General features: G+C 38.9%; 1 pseudogene; it reads left to right on the forward strand.

Moving 5' to 3' along the window:
• Positions 1-2,069: 2,069 nt before the first annotated feature.
• Positions 2,070-2,166, forward strand: LOC129075317 (uncharacterized; annotated as a pseudogene).
• The last annotated feature ends 8,712 nt before the right edge of the window (positions 2,167-10,878 follow it).

Consider the following 10,878-nt stretch of genomic DNA (forward strand, 5'->3'; position numbering starts at 1 on the left):
TGTCCTTTTAGTAGAAAGTGGCTTGACCAAAAAAAACAAACAGTCTCACTTACTAAAACCATATCAGGCTCTTGTACAAATTCATTGCCACTGATTGAACTAGAGATGGAGCCAAGGGCGGGGCCCGTAACCCAGCCAGGGGATGACATGCAAGTGGTCTCTCCCTCTCTCGCTTAATAAGGGCAAAGGTAAATAATTATGCCAACCAGACTGACTTCTTCTGAAGCTTTTTCTAGAGACTGTGGCAAGGATGAACCAGGTGATATAAGGAAGAAAGAAGATTCACCGAAGGAAAGAGAGAGACCACAGAACAAAGTCAAGAGGGAGAAAAACTGACCAGAGTTGCCCCAACCTCTAACAGGTCTCAGTTCCAAATCCAGGCCAGAGCGACCATTTGAGAATGTACAGCCTTATTTGTAGGTTGGTTTGTTTCCTGTAAGTGAACTGAATTACTTTCTGGTCCTTACAATCCAAAGAGATAAGTTAACAACTGAAAACTGATTACCTAGAACAAGTAGTATATAAAATTGAACTACTGAGCATAATTACAATTATTATTATTGCTTTTAATATGCTTAGAAAAAAAGACTAGAAAGAAATGAGCCATCCTGTCATGCAACAAATAATTTCTTTTGAACAGTGGAATTGTCATGATTATTTTTCTTTTATATTTTAATATTTACCTCTCAAATTTGCTACGATGAGTAGCAAACATTTAGGTACTTAAATACCACTGTGAAGTAAGTACTGAATACTAATATCATTGTTTGCTCACTTATTCATCAAGAAAACTCAAAGTGCCTACCGTTTGCCACCTATCTCTATGGAATTGTGAATAGAATGATGTCATTAGTAAGTTCCAAGAGTTATTTTGAATCATTGGCTAGAATATCCTTAGAAATTAATATATTTATATTTTAAAACTATTTCAAATTCTAATAATACTTTCTTATGTGGAAATTAATTGCTTCTGAGAAGACAAGGTGTAGAAAAGCCTTTTTCAGCTATATCCTCAGCAAGGTTCTCAGATTTTGGTGTTTTTACCTGTAGAATGAGATGAAGGTTAATGTGTTAATTCCACTCTCATTAATATTATGATTCTAATTATTATAATTATACATTTTTATAGCCCTTTTCATTTTGAATTGCAGTAACTAACTTCTTTGTCTATGAGCAGATTAGCTCTGCACTGTGGCTGATGAAAATTTCTAGGTGAAAAATAAAGTAGATTGGCATAATGGGGTTTGCATATCTCCCCATAAAGTGGAATGAAACTAACTTGGTTGGTTTTACTTTCCTTTAAGTTTGATATAATCTGCACTGAACAGACACTGACTGAAAAGTCCTGAAATTTTCTCCCCCACAATGAGAAAAGTGACAGTATCTAATCCAGTGGTTCCAGTGAGTGCATTCAATTTTGAAAGGACAGTTAGATAAGGGAATATTGGCACAACTCTCTAGATATCCGTCCTCCAATTAACAATGTCATTTTCTGTTTTTCTAAGTGGAGACTGGGAGCCTGGTCTTGGCGCCAGTGGCCTCTGCTTGGAGCTCACACTTTTCGCAGGTGGCGACTGCGCCAGTTCCGCAGCTTTGGAAAGACTCGAAGGTGGGTGACAGAAGGCAGTGGACAGAATGAGGATCGTAATGTCCAGGTGGGCACCATGGCCATACTGTTTCTTCAGGCTCTACTGCGCCCAAGTTCCTACTTTGCAGGAGCCCGTATTTTAGAAAGAAGGCAAATCTCTATCTGAGCACACTAACAAAAGTCAACTGCATGGGTTTTCCTAGTGATTTGCTTTGACTTAGTACAGTAAAATGAACAGACCTCAAAGGAAACAAAGAAGGATGTAAAGGATCAAAAATAAACTGAACTTTTCTGTTGAGGAATTTTAGACTTTGAACAGAATTTAGCGATCATGTTACCCACTTCGTTGTGGTAGATCACAGGTGTGTTACAGACACTGGACAAATTTTAATCTTACGTATGCTTATCTGGGTGTGCTGTGGGTTACATATGGATGTATGTGCTAAACACTAGCACGTGTAGAACATTTAGGACGGCAGGCTTGCTTCAGCAGCACACATACTGAAATTGGAAGGATACAGAGAAGATTAGCATAGCTCCTGGGTAAACTACTTTACAGCCAAGTATAGAATAAGTTCCTAATTTGGAAGATATTAGAAAACTACTCTGAGGAAAAAATCAGGACAAGGTAATATTGTTCATCTACAATGGTTATTCTGGCCTGAAGATGATACCTTAATCTTAAATCCTGATTACCTGCCCTCTTGTTACACCAATCAAGGAGACAGCAACCAAATGCAAACATTACCAACCATTTGAATTCTAGCCAATAGCTTACTTTCCAGTCCTTTTTTTCCAAATAGCTATTGGAAGAACAATTGCATTTCATGCCTGTCCTAATATATTATGACATGTACAGGGGCCATTTTTAGATTTTCTATCCTACAGAAGATTCTAACAAAGAACCTTTCGGAGTGTCCAGTGTCAGAAACTTGGACATCAGTTTGCATTAAGCATCAGATGCCAGCCACTGAGCCTACTTTTGGCTATTCCAAGAAGGTCAGATGCTGATCCATCAATAACTGGAAACAATGACAAGAAGACAAAGTTATCTGATGAGAATTTGATAGAACCTGTCACAAGAGCGAGCTTATCTTTGCTGAACACATGCAGTGTTTCTCTTGTAAAATATGTCTTTTGAGTGAAAAGTAATCATGTCCACTTGTTTAATGGATGGGGAATCCATGTATTCAAATTTTATCTGGACAAATCTAGAAAAAAGAATAGACTTCTGTGTGTCTAGATAGCAAAGAGGGTTGAGGGGTAAATATGTCCAATATCAAACAGACTGAATTTTTAGGAGTCAAACCAAAGTAAGTTGAGGGGACATTTAAAGACTGTACAAAAATATTCAGAAGGGATTTATTTATAATAGCTGTGAAGTGAAAGCAACCCAAATGTTCATTAATAGGAATTCACTGTTCACTCATATACGAATTATTGATTACTTCATACACTGCATGAATGGTATATTCATGCAACTTGATATAGTGTGGTTTATTGATACAATGTTGAAATTTTTTAAAGTAACAAACTAATGATACAGCAGCAAAATAGGTAAATCTCAAAAATCTTATTTTGAGAAAAAGTCAGAAACAAAGGACTACATACTCTATGATTCAATTTATATTGAACTCCAAAAACAGGCAAAACTAATATACAAAAATTTTGAGTAGTGATTCTCCTTGGGGCATAAATAGTTGTACCCCTCACTCTACCTATAATGAAAACTGAAGCTGCTGAAACAGGTTGGCGAGGTTACGAGAATAATTAGCAACAAAACTGAGATCTGAATTCCCAGACACAGGCTGCCTCCTCTAGGCACATATTTATTGTCAACACACATTTATAGAACCTGCCCTTTGTTCCATGTGCTGTGTGAGGCATGAAAATCAAATGATAAATATAAACTTGTCCTATATCCTAGGTGGCAATAAAACTTTGAGGGTAGAAACATATCAATATTTACAGAAAACCAAAAGTATAGGATTCAGTATATAGAGTAAAAATTCTTAAATAGATAGAGGTTGCTCATCTCCTACCTATAAGCCCTCGCCCTGACCCTACCCAGGAAGAGAGGAATTTACTAAGCAACGACGTCAGTCCTCGGGTGCTGATTTTCTCTAAGAAAGATGCGGAGGCTGGAGGTCTGGCCTTAAATCAGCCGTGTGAGTGGGGCCCGCCATTTTCTGCCATGTTTCTAAGTCCCTCCTCCATCCCACAAAGTCAAATCTCTCCTACTTTGGGAAATCTAAGAATTTATTTATTCTCTTTTTTTTTTTTTTAATTAATTTATTTACTTTTTAAATACATTTGTCTCTGCCTTCCCCCCCCCTCTTTCCCTTGTATTTATTCTCTTTATTAAAGCTATACTTCATAGTACCTTGTTATTCTAAGCTTTAGTTGTTTTAGCATCTATTTGTTTCCCTCACAATATTGTGAACTCCTTGAAGGTAGGGTATTATTTCATTCATCTCAATATCCACTGGGCATACACCCCCTTGTGACCTCCGCCTGAAACTCTACACTCTGCCTGGCACCCCTGACCCTGTCTATCACCCACTGCTATATTCTTCTCCAGCCCCTGTGGAACTATCTAATACATAGGTTCTATGGCCCTTCAATGGCCCCAATGAAGGCTTAGATCGAATATAGGATGTATGTACATTGATTTTTAATTAGACCAATCCCCAAGCGTCAGATGTTAACCCATGACCTCTGAATCACTTACTCTAGTTCATCATCAGCCCTACATCTTCCAACCCACAGATCAGGTCACACCTCAGGCTCTTGAAAGAGAGGGGTAATGTGGAAAGGATAAAACGTTATCTGATTGAGTGCAGGGAGAGAAAGAAGGCGGCAACGTGGGTCAAATATATGGTGAGAGAAGGAGACTAGACGGGTTGGTGAGCACACAATGCAATCTTCATGATATATAAAATATCATTAACCAATGCCACCCCAATACATTTAATTAGAAAACAACTTTATCTGATTGTGTTGTCCTTGGTCTCCTGGAACCTGTCACCTGAACAAACAAGGAAGCAAATATTCCTCAGGGCTAAATTCTAAAGTTCTCATGTGAAATTACCTAATACAGCAAAGTAAAAAATGGAAGATAAGTCTTGAAAGATATCTCTTAGAAGATAATACTTTAAAAGATAATTCGCATAGAAGACGCCAAGTACTGAGTACACTGTGGCACAATAGCCGATGAAGACACAGGCAACTCAAACTGACCATGTGCTGTCAGGAAGACAAAGAAAAGCCTGATGCCTAAATTTTCCCTTGTCTTTTCTGGTCAACCGCATTGGATGTGTAAATAGTACTTCAGATGGAAAGGGCAACAATGGCACGTGTGTCTGGCTAACGTCACCTGCTCAATTTGATGGGAAAGAGTACCTGCCAGTTTGCCTGTGGCCCCAGCATGAACCCATTAAAGTCCCGCCTCCCCTCCCATGTCCCCTCTCATATGAGTATCTGACCAGAAACTTACATTGGGGCCTCAGGCATGATAAGGTAGAGGTTTTAATATTCTCTTACTATTGTCGTTTGTTTTTGTTTGTAATTTCTTCAGAAGTATAACGTCATTGACAGCATATTTGGATTTCAACAAAATGGTTGAAACAAATAAGACTTTAGGCCCAGATGCATTATTACTCTTTTGCTGTAAGCATGTGTTCAGCTTAAGAGTGTTTATTTAGGACCCAAGAAATAGCTCTGGGGCCTATTCAGTCATGAGTTACAAAGAGCCTTCATTATGAAAATTTAATTGAGTCACGTGGTTTTGTGTCAATATGCACTGTGAAATATTTTGCTTCTACCAGTTGGAAAGATATTATTCTTAGTTACGTTTGTAAAATCCTACCACTTTAATTCTCTACCATTCTGAAATAGATCTGGTTTCTGGCAAATTGAGTAAGTAGAATTTATATTTTTTCTCGAAATTTTTTCTTATTTTACTAAAAGAAAATATGTGCAACATGAAAAATGAACCAAGTCAGGAATAAATGGCTGTCAAGTCAACAAATCTTAAGTAAATTTTATGCCTGGTGCTGCCATTGATATTCAATATCACTAGATAGTTTACCTTGAATAATCACTGATGGACATTGATTTTGTCTTTGCTCTTCACAGCACAGCAAAATTAATGTGAAAGTCAGACTCAAATGAGTCCCAATGGTGTCCTCGGATCTCTGCTGAGAAGCACATTTCAAATACAGAAGAAATGCAACCAGCTGAGACCCAGTGTGTCTTGTATTGTAACAATTAATGGATATAAATAGCCCTCACAGGAGAGCTCAGGTTACCTTTACATCAACTTTGGAGGTGAGAGTCTGAAGCAGTTCACTGAGGTTAATATGTAAGGGTTTTATAATTTGATTAATCCTCACCAATTAAAATGATGATGTTTCTCCTTTTTCACATTATATTTTCATAATTGTTCTTTTGGGGATGTGGATGTAACCGTGAAATGTCAACAAGTGTACAATAATTGCTTAGGAATTTAAAGTCAGGGAAAAATGATTTCCTGAATGTAGTTTGTTTGTTTGTTTGTTTGTTTGTTTTTAAAAAAAAGGAAGAAGGAAAAGAGAAAGCTAGAACGTAATGCAGTGTTTAGTGGGAATGTAGCAGTGAACATAGGGAATGGCTTAGCTCTTAACCCTTGACTCAAGAAAGCATGCTGCCGACCTGGCATGTTGACAGTACCTACAACTCCACCCTTCTGTTTATTTCTTTCAGACTAATTCAGACCACATGATAGTGACAGAAGACAAAACAAAAAACAAGAAAAACCCCCACAAACAAGCATTTGAGATGAGCTATTGGAGATGCTGAATTTTCATAAACAAGGAATGTTTCTTTGTTTGTACATCTCCCAGCACCAAACTCAGTTCACCGGGCCAAAAAGGTAGGTAGATGCTCAGAAATGTGAAAGCATAACAAATGAAAGACTTGCCTGACATTATCTTTGTGTAATGGGAATAACAGTACCTAACTTTCAGTATAGTTGGTGCCCTATTTCAAACCTTGGCTTTCATTCCCGAGCTCCATACCTGTTAATGACATTTTACGACAAACACGTGCAGCTCTCTGCCTGCAGACTTCTCGTCGCCCAAGCACACGTAGGCCGTGCAGAGCAGCCCACCAGTGCTAGGTGTGTAATGATGCTAGAAACAACCCTCGATGAATGACAGCAGAAATTGGCAGAGACACTACTCGGCATCTTCACATCTTAGATGGGACAACTCTGGGATACTCGGCAATGTTGCCCCCACTTCCTGAGTGGGATTGGCCCCAAGGCTCGCAGCATCAATCAGCTGATTCATGCAGCCTGTATTTCCTTTCTCCCTTCCCTGTCTCACATTTGCATTACCCTACTGAGGACTCTGGAATCGCCCTTCGATGCTTCATGTCATCGTAAGTCTGCTTCTAGGGAAACCCAAATTAAGACTCACTGTTTGGCCATATTCCTCTGAAAAATAATAATAATGATAATGATAATAATAAATTGTCACAATATATTTTAAAAGGCAAAGCAAACAGGCAGCTGTAAAGCTCAGGCTTAGTACCTGCAGCTCAACACCTTTTTGTTACGCCAGCATATTTCAAGCATCTATGTTAACTGCACACCTCCTGTAGGTGTTTGGATTGTATTTACAGAACCAGCTCTGGGACTAAAGCAGTGGTCACAAAAGCAAATGTGTTCAACACAGGTAATCAGATTGCTTCATGGACAGGGAAGTCCAATCATTTATCTTCCATGCTTTTCTGGTCCAACCTTTTCCCTTGAGCTGGCTGTGCAGCACAGACCGAGGAAGAGATTTCGCAATTATTTGGTATAATTTAATCAAAATAGATGGCAAATCAAATAATGCAAGGCATAAAGTTACATAGGGACTAGATTTCATCTGCGCTGGTGATCCAACTGCCAAATTGCCACTTTAATCTCTGAATCCTTCCCTCTCTTAGAGGAACCAGTTGGATTATCATTTTGGATTTTCATTTTACCATTTTCACATTCAACACACTTTAGATGCATTGGATTGATTTTCTCACTCTCAGTCTATGTCAGTGTTTTGAAATATACTACGTCAACTATTAAGACTAGATTATCTCTGTTTAACATGGCTGTTCCCATTAATAACCAATGAAAAGGGAAGGGGCAAACACTAGAGACAGTAAAGGATCCTTGAAGCTCCATGCTGCTAGTTAAACTTATTACTAATTGTGTGACCTTGAACAAAGTGCTTGATCCCTCTGGGCTATTTGTTTATCTAAAGAACAGAAGTAACAACACCTAATTTTCAGGGGCTTTAGGGAAATTAGTACATTGTAAGTGCTCAGAGCTGTACTTTTTGTTCTGGTATTGCTCAATCTTTCCAGCCTCATTTCCAGTCCAAATTGTACTAATTGCCTCTGAAAGTGATTATGCTTCTTTGGAAAGTTTGGCAGCCCATGTTTCTCTCAATTCCCATAGGACCGGGTTTAGCCAAGGCCCTCGTATGCTTCCAGTTTCCGGCGAGTCAACCAATAAAACCCTGCACGGGCAGCTCATGCGGGAGATGGAGCTGGGGGTGCCCGTTCCCCTGGGAGAAACGGTCTCCATGGGATGGAAATGCAATTTTAAGATAAAGCTAACAGTTTAATTAAGTGGAATGTGTCATTAATCTAGGAAGAAAAGTAAATTTGAAATTACTATTTTGGAGTTTACATTTTAGAATTCAACCTACTAAATTGCTAGCTGTAAAATCAGCTATTATAGTATTGCAAAAATTAAAGGAGATAATGTAGTTAAATCACCGAGAATAGTAGTTGGCACAAAAGGCATTCAAATAAGTATGACAACTTCTTAACAAAAGGAAAACATGAAATTGCATTACCATTCCTGCGATAGCATGGGACAAGATAGCTTGGATTGGCATACATATACTGTTTTATCCTAATGTTATACGTCAGGGATATTAAATATGTAACACAGCCTTATACATTTAAGACTCAGACATCATTCATAATGAAGCAGAATTTTAAATGCCTTTTTCATTTTTTGGCCCATAAACTGCATTTCCTTTCTGTCTTGAAACTAAACAGCCAGAAAATATTCCCAACCACTTATTGTCAGTGAGTTAAATTTAAGATTTTTGTTTTTAGAATAAAATATGACCATCTTAAGGCTTGTTTTCTCCTCTGGACTCAGATTGTCAGGATAAGATGCCTCCACGGCACACAGCCCTATTTGTAAAAGTGATCCAGGTTCACAGAAAACAATTTATGTCTAGAAGCACCCCTAAACTCTCCATTTAGGATGTGCATCCCAGGAGGCATGTAATCCAAGTAAGATAAGAGACGTCTTCTATTCTATTAAATGTCCAAAGGATGGTGACATTTTCGATCTACACCACAATAACACAATGTGTACACAGGCACAAATACACACACATGCACAATATTATAGGAGGCACTTTTATGTAATATGTCTTTCAACTTAATTATCAAAGTTTCTACCAAGCAGCTGATTAGAAAGTTAGTGTTATGTGCCAAGAACCCTTCCTTTCTTTCTTTTTATTTTTCTTCTTTAGAGTAAAACATATTCATCCTCATTTTGACCTGTTCAGACATGCTCTTTTACTACTGTGAAATTTAACAGAAAATTCAGCACATTTTGATGACACCTCCAAACTCTCTTTACTTTCTGTACATATACATCAGTTACAAAGTGAACCAATTCAATCAAAACTACAGGTTAAACAATTAGCTTCCTCCCTCCCCCTTTATTCGGATGAATCCTGCACAGTTCTGTAAAGGAAGGTCCTAGAACTTCATTACTTGATAAACTATGAAAAAGTTCCAGTATTTGCATGGGATGCCTCGGTGGGAAAAGCAAAACTTCCATAAGATTTTCCTGAATATCTCTGCATTTGCATGGCTTTGGTAGAAATTGACGTTTATTGTCAAAACACAGTTTGCTCTTCTTTGGGCCTCCTTCCTTTAGTCTTACTATAACTTGAAAATTAGAAGTATTACAGTAGTAATCCTCTCATACTACCCACTGTTGACAATAGTAGCAAACCTTTACATGAAGCACATTTCCTTTTCAATCAGGCACTTCTGTTAAATAAATAAAGGCTCTGAGCCCTCTTCACCTTCAAATAAGCAGGTATATCACTGGATGATGCATCATTTAATAATTCATAAGAAAATAAATATGGCATAAAAGATACTTGCAAATTTGTAATGTGCTTTCCTCTGAATTACAGTTGAAGAAGAGAGTTGGCCCTGTGAGTTGCTAATTGGAGTGAATGTGCGAGTAGGGAGCTCAGGCTCAGGAAGCACAGTGCCTGGGTTTGGTCGGCCTGAGCTTCAGCGCTGCGGAAGGACCCAGCACTCATGGTCTCAAATGACAAATGCTCCACTTCGGAACCAGGATGGGAGTCGGGAATCCTTTCCTATTTCAATAATAACCTACTGCCTGGCATGAACCAATAGGTATCAAAGCCAAGTTCTTTGCAAGAAAATGAATATTAGGTCTCACTGCTTGAATAATAATTAAATGTGGACAGTTAACTCACTGGATGTGACAGTCTGTTAGGGAATGTTCCATTAGAGAACTGAAGTATTTGGATGTATTACGGTCACAATGAATCTGAAGGCCCTTTTTGTGTGAGAGCGCAGATGTGTTCTCAGAATCGTCTTCGTTGGGCCTTGCATCCACAGACAGGCGTAAATGTCCACAAATAAACTTGATTTTGTGATGCCACATAATTGTAAAAGAAGTCCAACTTTTAATAGGAAATGTTCAGCAAACATTTCCCTATGTATCTGATTATCATGAAATTCCCTATGAATTGTCATCATTTTAGGAATAAGGACATCGAGGCTCAAAGTGACTCAATAACTTAACAATAGTCTCTTGATACAGCAGATGGTACTTTCCAATGACAGTCACAACAATACTTCCACCTGTGCCCTGCAATGCAGTCTGAGATAAAGTGCATGTCCCCTCCCCATTTTTCTGGGGAGTCCTGTAACCGCTCCAGCCAGAAGAAGGCAGCAGAAGCGATGCTGTTGGACTTCCAAGGCTCGGCAGGGCCAAGCAGGTGCTGCCTCGCTCTGGAGCTGCTCACTCTGGGGGAAGCCAGGCACCGGCAAGAATCCCAGCTACCCCGACACCCCCATGGGATGAGGTCACGTGTAGGCACCCCTTAGATAACCACTAATCAACGTCAAGAGCCAGCCCTGTGCACGCGCCATCCCGGACGCCAGCCTAGGGGCGCCTGCAGACCCAGCAG

Source organism: Pteronotus mesoamericanus, unplaced genomic scaffold (genome assembly GCF_021234165.1).
Source record: "Pteronotus mesoamericanus isolate MK-2021 breed Mesoamerican mustached bat unplaced genomic scaffold, CSHL_Meso_final contig_52, whole genome shotgun sequence".
Lineage (NCBI taxonomy): Eukaryota > Metazoa > Chordata > Mammalia > Chiroptera > Mormoopidae > Pteronotus > Pteronotus mesoamericanus.